General features: G+C 33.9%; 1 protein-coding gene across 9 annotated transcripts in view; it reads right to left on the bottom strand.

Annotated features, from left to right (window-relative positions):
- LOC111413372 (neuromusculin) overlaps window positions 1–12,623 on the bottom strand; it is a 408,692-nt gene that overhangs the window by 146,911 nt on the left and 249,158 nt on the right. The gene's annotated exons all lie outside the window — the stretch shown is intronic.

Here is a 12,623-nt window from a genome sequence, read left to right as displayed (position 1 = left end):
GCTTCAAAGAAATCAAACTAAACTACCTGCCGGAAATTGGATCTAATTCCATGTACGAAATTTTGATAATTAAGTTTAAATAACAGGAAATGGGACGAGTTTCAAGCAGTAAAATATGAGTCGCGGAATCTAAAGTGGTCCGGGAGCGGTGCTTCAAGTTGTAATTGTAGTCCCGACCGCCGTCGCAACGGTGCGGATGCTGTATTATCTGATTAGTGAACACCCTTTGGAAGGGAGCGGCCCTTTGTCCGCATCTTCGCGAAACGACTCGAACTTTAAGATACTGCCGCAATTAAGGCCCAACCGTCCGATATGCCGATTTGGAACCGTTCCAAGACAATCGGAGCCACTTCCTAATGTCCTTTGAGGCGCTAGGATTTAGTTCCCCCCCACCATACCACCAAATGCCATCAAGTGACATCAGCGTTAATTTCAAGATACCAAAAAAGCACACGGTTCACGTTTTTTTTAGTATTCGTGTATCGAAGAACTTTTCGTTTTCATACGTAACACGTATCGTTTTATGCCCTACCTCCGAAGATATTAATCATAATGAGATTCGGGAGCTCCACATGGGCAATTTCGCAACGGGCAACTGGTTTTTGTTTAAGCAAAGTGGTAAGAACGGTTAAAAATTTACAAGCAAGCTATTTCATAACGACGTCGTGCCGTGGCGCTATACCTGTACCTCTAAACCTACCCTTTTCGCGAAAGTTTACGATGCCAGAAACGCCCCCTCCTGAAAGATAAAAACCACAGGGATAAATAAAAATTGTGGAACGTTTCGGGGAATTTTTCGTGCAAAACCGACCTCGAACAATGTGCAGATCGGCATTAGCCTCCTTGCACGTCTTCCTTACTCCAAGAAAATAACGATGCGTTGTGATTTATTGTCATGAAATAACGGCTCTGCTAGCTCTCGGGGAATAAAGTGTAATAAATGAACGCCCGCCGTGGAATAACAAAATATCACGAGATGCAGTTCTGCCGCGTTACCGTTAAATCTTCCTCGAGAACTTTTGTGGTAAAGTTGTTCCGGAGATTGACTTTTCGTTTCTAACATTGTGTTATATTCAAAAATTATCAAATTAAAATGGTGATTAATAACAAAAGAAATTAAGATTAATCTTACAATTGGAGGTTTTTAATTTAACTAAGGAAATAAAGAAATATTCCCATTTGGTGAGATTTTTTGAATCCCATACAATTTTCTATTATTCTTGTCAAAGAAAAATAATCGACGTTCGAACGACCGAATTCTAGTTATCGGCCAATTTCACATTTTCCGCATGTGATTCGTGTTTCAGAGAGAGAAGAAACGGCTGAAATGACTGGTGCATGTTCCGGTTCTGGAGTAGGTCGTTCAGCAAAGTAAATCACTGTGGCAAAACAGTTGACTTTCCCGGCCGAATCGGTACAAATGAGGTCCATTCATCTTGCCCCGGGTTTATCCCGTGACTGAACAATTTAATGCATTTTCTGAAGATTTCTATTAAGTAATTCGTAAACGAGGCACAGTTTTATCTAATCAATTTAAAGAGGAAACAACGGAAAATCAATAGCGCCGTAAAACTATAAAAGGTAGTGCTATACGAGGTAAGAAAACGAAATACAATTCGTTTTACTTTTGTTGTGGGTCTTGAGTGGTTTTCTAAAGCTATTGTGTGCATCGCGATTTAGACCGAATTATCGTAAAACTTAAAATTTCCAAATTGTGCTTTGTACCGGTCTCTCGTAAACCACGACGCCGCAACACAGCAGGACAAAAGAGATCGCATTAAAAAGTTTCTCAAACTTTACCAAACCAGCGTTCCTCTAAGTCGGGTATAGGTAAATAACAGGCGAAGTGGCGAGGCAGTAATGCAATTTGTGTGGGGGGCCGCACAAAAGCATCGGGGCAAACTCGGTAATGTATTTAAGTAAGCGAAGGCAACCTAAGAATCCACCGATTTCATCTTCTCCTGATTCGGCGGCTTTACACGCAGCCACGTGATTTACTACAAACACATACAACAAGGAGCCAAGCAACCAGAGTAAATACAAAAAGGCACTAAACTCTAGTAGTGACTTGACGAATTGCTCTTATCACGTAACTCGTGCTTCTATACTTTCGTTCATTGTAAAATCGCTCTTGCGTGTGTACATGTCCCGAAGTTGGAAACTTAAATTGATTTATTGTAATTGAATTTAATTTATGAAACACTGTATAAAAATATTCTGAAATAATATAAGATCTTTTTTGTGTTGAAGCAAACAACGGACAATATGTTGTCCTTTGTGTTTAACATACGTGTTTATGTCATTTTATGTAACAATAATTTTTTATTTCTTTTTATTTAAAGTTTCTTTGCTTGTGTGCCTTATATGGCAAGCTACTCTTTAAGGTTATCATAAATATTGTAAAACATCATTTTTGCTCTGTTTCAGATTGCTGATATTTTGGAAACTGAAGAGTTTTGGAAAGGATTTGAAAATCAGTATGTTAATCGAGTGTATATGAAGCTTCTCGAATACAAAACTCGCATAAATACTCGAGATATGAATCCGCTGGTGTAATAAATAGAGTGGTAAGCAACTGAAAGCTTCTGTAGAGGTTGTATTCCTCAGAAGGCAGCGTATCGGAAGTGAAGATTCTAATCGTTCCTCACAAAACTGCATTAAGACATTCGTACAAAGAAAAGCAGTGATAGACTTTTGGAAAAACTGTTCTGATCTGGCTAATACTAATCGTCTCAAATCATATCATAAGGTCTGATAGAGTAATTTGGACGACACGGGTGTCAATAGTATATTAGAGGAAAACCAATACATTTCGCATATAATGGTGTGTCAATTCAAAATGCGACTACCTTACAACTTTTGAGGTTTACCAAGGCTGCATACAAAGCTGTTGTTAATGTTTTTATGAATTTCAAAAATTAAGGAGTATACATTACTTAAGGAGTTGACGTCTGTTCTGAAATTAACTGTATTAGTATTGACAATATGAAACATTTCTAAAAACAAACATTTATGATAATTATCCTCTCTATCCAAAATCTTAGTTTCTTCAAAATTAAACAAATGACCTGTGTCTAAGCTATGTTGTGCTAACGCACAACCACCTTTTCAATTTCTAACATCACTTTTGTGTTGATTTAAACGTTTTTTCAACCATTGGCCAGTATATGACTGGTTACATGAACCACACGGAACACAGTAGATAACATTAGATTGATATTCAAAGGGAACTTTATCTTTCAACTTTTAAAAAATTTTGTTAAGTTTGAACGGATAACATTCTACTATTTTTAAATTACTATTGAGTGAATAAGTTTTAAACATTTTTATAAGTTTGTCAGTCTATTCCGGAATGTAAGTCAACTTCTTATATGTTACAAGTTCGTTAGATGGTGGCTGCAGGCCTTCATTGATATTATTGGTGTTAGCGTTGAAAAGTAATTTATTAAGTAATTTGTGGGGGTATGAGTTGAACAAAAAAATGCTTTTTAATTTTGTCAAATTAGTTTGCACTAAATGAAGTTCAGAGATGTTGACAAATCTATGCTTCATAGCTAGAACAGTATTGATTTTATGTTTGAGTTTATGAAAAGAATTAAATTGAATGTATTTTCCTGAAAATGTTGGTTTATTACACCAATCAAACATTATACGATTATCAACATCCCTGATTACCTTTGTATCAAGAAAAGGAACGAAGTTATTATTTTCCATTTCACTGGTGAACTGAATGTGACTATTAAAGCCATTAAATGTCTGAAGGACCTCCTTCTCAGAGCCAATGGGAATCACCAAAATAATGTCATCCACATACTTCCTGATGAAAGGCAAGTTAAAATTTAATTTAGGTATAATTTTATTGAAACTGTGACCCATTACTATTTGAGCCAAAATGGGTGATATAGGTGAACCCAACCCAACCCATGGGAGTACCAAAAATTTGCTGGTATGAAGTACCATTAAAATTGAAAAACGTGTTATCACAAATAAAGGAAAGGGCTCTGAGAAACAGGTCCCTATCGACATCAAACTGGTCTGAAAAATGATGCCAATTCTCAATAATTATGTTAATGACCAAAGAAATCGGAATGTTGGTGAACAAACTAACTACGTCCAACGAAACAACCATAAAGTTCTCTAGCAACACTGTGGCCATCAACTCTCTGACGAACTCAAACGTGTTCTTTACATTATAAGTGGTAAGTGGGTCGAAAACAACTGTCAACATTCTGGCGAACACCGATGCAACACCATAACTAGCTGAACCAACTGAAGAAATGATTGGTCTAAGTCAGGTCTTTGTGGACCTTGGGTAGAAAGTAAGCTTTGAATAAAACTGAATTATATTTGGTAAGTTGTTTGAATTGTATGTCGTCAATTATCTTGTTGTGTCCCAAGAAGTCAAACATTTTGAAACTTTGTGACAGAATCAGACAGAATTAAAACGCTATCAAAATATACTCAGTAAAGGCCTTTGGAATAAAATTTTAGCAACATATGCAATCCCCTAAAAAGATGCTAATTCAAAAATTCCTGGAAACCGTGTTTATTGAAATTAAGAAATAAAACTTATTTTAAATTGAAGCTTGAAGCTTTCTGTTTAAATCGATGTATAACAATCGATGGGTTGAATTAAAAAAATATTGAGAAAAAGAGTATTGAGTTAAAACTAACATTTTCGTATAACCTAAAAGTGTCAAAAAAGATGCTAATTTAAAAATTCCTGGAAGCCGTATTTATTGAAATTAAAGAATAAGACTTATTCTAAATTAAAGCTCAAAGCTTTCTTTTTAAAATGATGTATAAAAATTGTTGGGTTGGATTGGAAAAATATTGACAAAAAACATGTTGAAACAAAACTTACATTTTCGTATAACCTAAGAGTGCCAAAAAAGATGCTAATTTAAAAACTCCTGGAAGCCGTATTTATTGAAATTAAGGAATGAAACTTATTTTAAATTAACGCTCAAAGCTTTCCCTTTAAAATGATGTATAATAATTGTTGGGTTGGATTGGAAAAATATAGAGAAAAAAAAAGTTGAAATAAAACTTACATTTTCGAATAACCTAAAAATGTTAAAAATATGCTAATGTAAAAATTCCTGTAAGCCGTATTTATTGAAATTAAGGAATGAAACTTATTTTAAATTAACGCTCAAAGCTTTCTCTTTAAAATGATGTATAATAATTGTTGGGTTGGATTGGAAAAATATAGAGAAAAAAAAAGTTGAAATAAAACTTACATTTTCGAATAACCTAAAAATGTTAAAAATATGCTAATTTAAAAATTCCTGTAAGCCGTATTTATTGAAATTAAGGAATGAAACTTATTTTAAATTAAAGCTCAAAGCTTTCTCTTTAAAATGATGTATAATAATTGTTGGGTTTGAAAAATATTAAGAAAAAAAATGTTGAAACAACTTCTTGTATAGTAGAAAGTACCGACAGCTCTAAATGCGCCGAATAGATAACTACAGTTTAAAATGAGTGTTTAAAATTACCGGTACTTTAAAGTAACGTCGGGACACAAAGGGTTAACAAATCTTTTACCAATTTGTTTATCTTTGTTTGGATGATGTTCGTCACATCTTTGTTGCCTTGGACCTTTTTGTAGGTATTATGATCCTCCAACATCTGCCTCCTCACATAGTCAATTTTATCCAATATCACCGTGATGAAACCCTTATCAGCTGTTGTTACCAATAAATTGGGATTTTCTTTAAGAAATTTAGATGTTTATTTCTTGGTGTTGATTATAAATGCTTCCAACCATGATGGGACTACGTCAGATGTAAGGTGATTCGTCAGAATGTTAGCTGCTCTCGCCCTTACAACATCTTTCTTATTATTAAGCATGGTGTTAACAATACTTTCTATTTTCATAAAAACATTTTTAGTACAAAAACATTTATCATTATTGGGGGTGACAAATTTAGGACCTAAAGCCAAAAAACTAATCTTAAATGTTAATCGCTGTTTTCAACCGAAAAAACGAGATTTGGAATTCCAAAACCAGAATGTATTGGCAATACAACGATTTTATGGGCGGTACTGACCAGATGGATGTTCTATCTATGTCTAACGAATTGCAATTAAGTGTAAAGGTGGTAGTGGCCCATCTATACCCATGATGATGTCCACAAAATGCTATTTTTTATTCAGAAAGGTTAACCCTAATGTCACACAGTTAGCTTTTCGTCGGGAGATAGCTCAAATTTACCTAAAAAAAATTCAAAATCTGCCTATATCTGCTGGTGGGCTTTCTACACTTTCTTTAAATAATAGAGTTGGCACAGATATTAGATATGATCGACTTGATCATATTATCGAAAACGTTCCCAACAACAAAGAAAACGTTGTGCCGGAAACCACACACTAGCAAGTGTAGTTCGAACGCATTGTTAAAAGTGTAATGTGGGACTATGCTTTTTAAATTATCATTCTTCTATTTTTTTTTGTTATTTTAGTTTTAGTTTTTTCTAATTTATCAAATCACATATTAAATTGGAAAACACTTTGCTGTATTTTTTTGTTTTAGGCTTTAACATCGATCACTCAAACAAACCATAACTACATGCACAAAAAAAAACAGTTCAATAATTATTCAAAATGTTGTCTGTTGTTCACTAAACAATGGTATAGCCGTTGTTTAAAACTACGGCGTACATTTTCAAAAACCTCTCTTTGAATTCAGGTTGCAGTAATCCTGTGTAGATAAAAAGTATATTCATCGGAGAAGGAAATATTTTTTACGAATGCATTGTTATCGTTATTCATAGTGGTTAACATCGTCTTCAGTTAGCTTCAGTTAATTAAAACATATCGGTTCTTTCAACTTATAAAGATTGAATTTATGAAGTTATATAATTGAAATTGTATGAACAAAATCTTAAGAAAATTTTAATTGTATCAGAAATCTCAACATTTCCCCTTGAGGTTTCATTTAAAACTCTTAAAAAGTCAGAGTAATTTTATGAAAAAAATATAAACTGTAAACCATTATTGTTTTTTTTATAACTTTGGGTTGATAATAGTAAATAACAATTTATACTACGGGACATGTAATTGTAAACAGCCCATGTATTTCAAAACCAGGAGTACCGGAACAATACTTGATATAATCCACTTTTTAAGCTATAGCCTGTTTTTCGTTAATACCATTATGTTTTGTTCGGTTACACAAATTGAATTAAAGAACGCAAAACCGGTATAAAAACGTAACTAAAACATGCTTTTTAACACTAAATAACTCTAACTCCAAAGTGGACAACAGAAACCTTTGGAATTAATAATATTGCAATTAATATTTCTCAAAAGCTTTATCGTCAATAGAATAATATAAAAAAGGCAGTAAATCTTTAGATACGACAATCACACGTTTATTTTATACCGAAATGGGTAATCGAATTCACTACAAAAAATTATTAAAAATTTATCAGCCCTAGACAACATGAAATCAACTGTTTGAGAAGAAGATGCAAGCAACGTCGGCTTAATTAAATATTATGGTATTCTGCAATATATGTTGTCCAATATTGCATCGATTAGGTATCAATTGTAGCGCCTCGGCCGCAAGCGATTTCTGTTTAATAAGGCGATGTAATATATTCTTCATTGTTAGTTATGCCAAGGCACTACCATATGTACCGTACAACAATATACTGATATGGTATCAAATATAATGTATTATAATACATTCTTTAATGTAAGTTAAGCCGAAATCGCTTGTAACCTAGACGTTACAATATATGTTGTCCAATATTGCATGGATAAGGTATCAACTGTAGCGTATCAGCCAAAAGCGACATTGGCTTAATTAGGGGGTGTAATACACTTGTGATTGTTAGTTAAGCAGAGGCGCTACCATATATGTTCTTCAATATTACACCATATATGGTATCAAATGTAACACCTCGATCCCAAGCAATCTCGACTTAACTAGATATTGTAGTACATACTTCAATCAAGGTCGAGTGAATCAGATATCACCTCTAACGTTCGCAATTTTGACGATGAAAAAGCCTTATTGAAGTAATGTCGCCACATAAAAATTAATAAGTTTTGTATAACGACACTTAACGAGAAAATAGTAGCTGAGGAACAGATACACTACAAGCGGAAAGACAAGAAACATTGCGGATAACAGGATAAAGATAATTCTAAAAGGAAATCGCATGTAACGTAAAGAATTTATGATAAATGTCATTATGATGAATTGGAGTTCATGTGTAACAAATCCGATTACGGGACGTGTGGTTATGAATAATCCCATATACATAAACTCGATAGTACCCGACAGGATCTACGGTTTTCATGTTTTAGCAATTTTAAATTATTACGGTAGTGTGTGATGTGGTAATACCGAACCAGATCAAATATGAACCAAATACAATTATTTTATATTGAAACATACGAACAACGAAACATACGAGCAATTTATTTAACACGTGTTTTGTACCAAACATAATACACTGAATTTTAGTGCCATTTAGAATTAATTCTAAAAGCACTAATGTACTAATATAAATTTGGCAATAAATTAATTAATATTAATTTTTGTATATGAAATTCAAAACCGCCCGCAGATAATTTAGTAACACTAAATAATATACATATCATGCAATTAAAACCTCATTTTGGAAACGATATATCGAAGAAGAAACACATCAATGAAAAATTAAGGATTGCAGCAATAGTTTCATCAAGTGATCGTGAAAAAAAGATCCTGAGACAAAGGCCTGAATAATAAATACATGAATATGTATGGGCCTACATGCAAGGTCAAATCTACAAGATCGAATCTACTAATAAACAAATCAGTACAGGTGGTGGTTATGAAATTAACATCTTAGGCCGAACAAGAAGAGATGCAGAAGAAACCTACAGATAAATGAATAATGTGGTGACGAGGAATTGGCAGCCAGGCTGAGGAAATACGAACAAGAATACTGCTGCCAACCCAACAAAGCTTACAATGCAATAGCGCATATAATCAAATCAAAGGATATATACAACTTTAAGGCCGATAATTATGTATTGCTGTGAGATCTGGAAGTTAACTCAGAAATGGTAAACAGTAATAAACACAATAGATGACAATAATATTTGGAGAACAAAATATAACCAAGAACCATACAGCTACTACATGGAGCCAATGCTTTGAAAGTACATCGAGATCTACAGATAGCAATGGGAGCAATGATCCTAACAGGAGAATACAAGGACCGAGATCTAGGGTTTATTATTTAGAGTTATTTATTAAGGGTTAGACTGAGACTAAGATGGGAGGACGAGATAGAAATTGAAAGAGGCAAGTAATAGACAGAAAGGCTTATAGGTGGTAATTGAGGGAAGCCAGGGGCCTATAATGGACTGTAGAGCAATTGAAGAGAGAGAATATGTATGCGTAAAGCAAAGTAAGAAGAGAGGGGAGTTAATTAGAGTTTTTAATCCACCCAAGTAAAAATAAGGTTATAAACAGGCTTTAAATAATTTATTTGGGTTATAAACAAACTGTGCTATTTATACATTTAAAGATAACAAGTGTGGTAAAAAAGTTGATGAAGCATTTAAAATTATTCGCCAAAACATAACAAATAAGTGAGAATAAATTTTATTTATTGGAGTAGCAAGATTGTAATCTATGATGAAGGTAATTGCAAAGAATTATTATTCAATACAAACGGTATTTAATAATCTTCAATGTATAGTTTATAACTTTAATATTCATTTAATTTACGGTTTGAGATTTAGAGTTGAATCCTAGGCTCCTGTTGAGAAAATTTGCTGTGTCCTTACTGCATCTGTCAGTAACTATCATATTTAGGAAGCTTATCAATCAGCTTATAAAAGTGCAATCGAGGAAACTGTAGAATGAAACCCCAAGAGTCTAACCCATGTGTAAACTTTACTTGAAGCTGCCATACTCATTTATTTTACATGGGTCGTTATTATACTACTTTTGGAAGTCAAAAAGTAAAGAGAATGTGACAAGATAGGCATTTTAATGATAATAAGGTGAAAAATAAGAAGGAAATAACTATAAAAAAGAATGGAAAATTAGCAAAGGGCGATTATTTTAAATCAGATAACATGCTTAGAAAGGGTACGTGATTCTTATGATTGTATGGTGATGGAAAAATGGATGGTGTAAAGTGGTTTTATAAGAAACCATTCTTTATCGTATAGACCAAACCGACACCTGTAGACATTGGAGTAAAAACCAGAAAAAGCACATTGGCGTTACAACTTTTTACAACTCTCACACGGGAGAGATATACTTGCTAAATAAAATTCTCGCTAAATTTTCGATAAACAGTCGTACAGAAAAGAGGGCTGTGAGGACAATTTTTTACTTTGTAGATTCCGGAGTTGCTGCATCTTGGATAGAGCATCGCCAGGACACTAAAGCCAAGATGAAACACCATGTCAGAGCACTTTGATTTCAAAAAGGAGTTGGCAAAAACTTTGATTTATGCCTCCCAAAATAAGAATCTTCAATATCCATGTGTTGAACAGCTAAGGCCAAGGCTTCGTGCTTCAGTTTCATGCATCAGGTCACTGGAATTTCATCTTCCTGGAGATATGACAAATTACCTTGTTGTAAATCTTTAACTTTATGTTGTCAGGTGTGTAACGTATATTTAGGTATGTTTCACTTTCACTAAAAACTGTTATAAAATGTTTCATAAGCATTGAATGCGAAATTAATAATATAATGCATAATATCATGACATATCATTCATATTAAAAAGTTATATATCGCAAAAAATATGTTAATTGTGTTAATATTGCAAGATAAATCATTTAATTGTCTGAAACAATCTAAATGATTGTTTATAACATTTTCGAAAATACTCATAAAGTGCTTCAAAATATTTCGTTAATAATTTGCTGTATGATCCATGGACTAATCCTATATGTTAAATGAATTGATTGCATGGTTTCATCTAATCCTTTTTGTCGCATGCACTGTATATGGACTGCTGATTTGCAATTGTTCATTAATTTCAACCGGCATAATTAGCTTATCTTTTTTATTACAATATCACATTGTAGACAGCTAATGGTATATATTAGATAATTAATTTCCAGCCATTACCGGTAATTGTAACAACGTTCAGAACTATCAATTGAAATGGCAAATTGACCATTTCCCCCTATAATTTACTAGAAAGAGCTAATTAGAGCAAAGTGTAATCGTCTCTGTTGAATCCTAAATATTTCAATGGGCTCCCCCTGAAAAGGGTCACGATTATGTACACGCAAATCGTCCTCGAAAGAGGTTATTTTTCCCTCTTCATTCCTACGCTATATTTCGAGGCTATATACGACCATTCTATGTCCTGCCTTTTGATATTGGGGTCACGTTTCTGTTATTACGGCCATGGCGGCGCCGAAAAAACGATAGTTTCGCGATGAGGAGCGGCCACGTTCAGAATGAGAAAACCGTTTTCGTCCTTGTTTCGCCCTTTTCAGGTGGCTCCTTCTACTTCGCCAACACCACCCCTGATGCTTTCAATATTGAATAGGGCAACGCGGTAGGCCAATCTGCGCGAGGCGCCCTCGTAAAACGTCGGCGCCTTGATAAACTAAGCCAATTTTTACATCTCTATCGTTTTTATAAACTTTTTAGAGTCAATTTAGGAAAATTTTTAGAATTAAAATTACGTCTCGAGAATTTTTATTACGACATTATCCGTAAGGTTATGTCTATGAAATATTGAAGGGGAGAACTTTTAGAGTAAGGGATTATTTACTAAAATGAAATATGTCTGAAGTTTATACGATGATGTGAGAGATTTTTGCTTCTTAGGTTGATTGGGGAGATTGCTAGGAAAAGATGGTCCCAAATTGACTATTACCACGCCGTTAACATTGACGATAGCGTTCGTTAAATTTGTATGGGCTATTAACTGCATGTAGACGGTGGACTGCCACGTAAGCGTCTTATGTCCGTTATGTTGCGATTTAAAAAATTAGAGATTTTAGACAATGTAAAGATAGAGAAAAGCTTAAAATTTAGTAACAAATCACAATACTCAAGCTTGATTTGATTTACGTTACTAGGAAGTGAAACCAATAAATTTTATTTTTCTCTCTACAGAAAATGGTATTTTTTTAAATGCTATTCACCCAGTTTGTACATAACAATGAGTGTTATAATTCTCTTTAATAAAGGAAACATGCCGTTTTATTCAGATCAATAGCAAAACGAACGATTTATTGCCGCCGGTAACGGACCGCATTACCGAATACATCGTTACCAGCCGTGTATCGTTTGGAATGAACACAAAATCCCATTTTCATTTCGATATACCTATACTTGTCTGGTTTTAATCCATTAATACAGCACCGTTTGTAAAGTGCTTGCAGCAAAAAAAAATAATGTAAATGTGGTGATTTTATTTTCTTTAATAAATGGTATTCTCAACCAGTTCTAATAGTTTAGTTTTAGATAGACATTTGAAACGTCTCAGTCGTATAAAGGGGTAACATCGGAAGCTTAGTGGACACTTTACAATTCCGCCGGGAAATCCGTCTAGTTCAATGACGTTCTGCGATCCTGTTCGTGCTGGCGCCGGTTGACTTTTGGCAAACCGGATCGTTCACGTTCGTATCGG

This window comes from Onthophagus taurus, chromosome 2 (assembly GCF_036711975.1).
Source record: "Onthophagus taurus isolate NC chromosome 2, IU_Otau_3.0, whole genome shotgun sequence".
Taxonomy (NCBI): Eukaryota; Metazoa; Arthropoda; class Insecta; order Coleoptera; family Scarabaeidae; genus Onthophagus; species Onthophagus taurus.
Note: the sequence above shows the minus strand (reverse complement) of the source record. Positions and strands in the feature narration are given on the sequence as shown.